General features: G+C 40.8%; 1 non-coding gene across 1 annotated transcript; it reads right to left on the bottom strand.

Moving 5' to 3' along the window:
- Nucleotides 1–891: 891 nt before the first annotated feature.
- Nucleotides 892–998, bottom strand: LOC127108920 (small nucleolar RNA R71). Its single transcript, XR_007796418.1, has one exon. It is a non-coding gene; the product is annotated as a small nucleolar RNA R71 (small nucleolar RNA).
- Between the last annotated feature and the right edge of the window lie 741 nt (nt 999–1,739).

Here is a 1,739-nt window from a genome sequence, read left to right as displayed (position 1 = left end):
TCGGTTCTGAATACACGAAAGCGACAGTTCCCATTAAATTGGTTCTTTTCAAAGTAGGAAACACTGCCCATAAGTATTTCTATTAGCAAGTACTTGGATTATTAATTGATTATGTGAATTACATTCGAGCCTGTCTTTATTAATTGAATTTTATTTAATACTTTATTTTTCATTGTACACTCTTAAAACCCCTATTTCGATTACCTTAGATAAACACCATAGCAATAGATAACGATAAATTAACACTTGGTCTCTGTGGAGTCGACAATCTTTTATATTACTCTGACGCGTTCGTATACTTGCGAAAAGCACGCATCAAGTTTTTGGCGTCGTTGCCGGGGACCAATTTTGTCAAATTTCGTACCATGTTGTTATATCGTTTAGACTTAGGTTATTACCCATCGGTCAATGCGAAGAACTCGCAGCACCGGAAGCTTAGTATATCCTCTGGCGGAACCTGAATGTTACGCTCGCACACGTTTATTCTTCCATAGAATTAGGAGAGCTATGGCCGAAGATCAAAACCAAAGACCTCTTAAGGACTTCACCCAACCATCCAACGAAGAACCTAGTTCTAGTATAGTAAACCCAACCATCCTAGCTAATAATTTCGAACTTAAACCCTCCCTGTTGCAACTAGTGCAACAGAGACAATTCGCAGGTCTCGCTACTGAGAACCCAAACCAACATTTAAAAATCTTTCTCCAATTAGCATACACTTTTAAAACCAATGGAGCTTCTCCTGAGGCAATCGGTTTAAGATTATTCCCTTTTTCCCTCAGAGATAAAGCCCTATCATGGTCAGATTCCCTTCCACCAAATTTCATTACGACTTGGGATAACCTTAGAAGAGTATTCCTTGCTAGATACTTTCACCCAAGTAAGACTGTCGTTCTTCGAAACCATATAACTAGATTTACCCAGAACCAAGGAGAATCGTTGTTCGAAGCTTGGGAGATATATAAAGAGCTGTTAAGAGCATGCCCACATCATGGTTTAGAAAATTGGTTAATCATTCAGACCTTCTATAATGGACTTCACTATAACACTAAGATGACCATCGATGCTGCCGCAGGCGGTGCACTGATGAACAAACCTTATCCTGAAGTTAGTGCCCTCATCGAAGATATGGCTCAAAACCATCAATCATGGGGAGTCGAACGAGCGACAATCGAGAAGAAGGAAGTCCAAGGAGGAGTACATGAGTTAAGATCTATAGACATGATGCAAGCTAAAATGGATGCATTAGCCCTTAAGGTGGAGCATATGTGCGTAAACCCGAATACTGCAGCTGCAGTTTCGTCGGATTATGAGATATGTGGAACCAAAGGACACCAATCCGCATAATGCAGTCTATTAAACGAAACCCACTCCGAGCAAGTGAACTACACCCAAGGGAACCCATATTCGAATACCTATAACCCTGGATGGAGGAATCACCCGAACTTCTCCTATAAGAACAATAACCCTATCCAAAATAATGCACCTCTGAGACAACCAGGTTACCAAGCCCCAAGACCAAATCAACCTATGCAACCTGTGCCACCAAAGCCAAGCCTTGAGAAAATTATGGAAAATTTTATCACTGCTCAAACCTAACAAAAAAAAGAGTTCATGAACCAGAACATTCATGTTAACGAACTGATTACCCAGTTAGGAACCAAGGTTGACCAAATAGTTACTCACACCAAGATGCTTGAAACCCAGATCTCTCAGGTAGCTTTAAACCAAGCCCCCCA

Source organism: Lathyrus oleraceus, chromosome 7 (assembly GCF_024323335.1).
Source record: "Lathyrus oleraceus cultivar Zhongwan6 chromosome 7, CAAS_Psat_ZW6_1.0, whole genome shotgun sequence".
NCBI lineage: Eukaryota > Viridiplantae > Streptophyta > Magnoliopsida > Fabales > Fabaceae > Lathyrus > Lathyrus oleraceus.
This window is presented reverse-complemented; position numbering and strand designations above follow the sequence as displayed.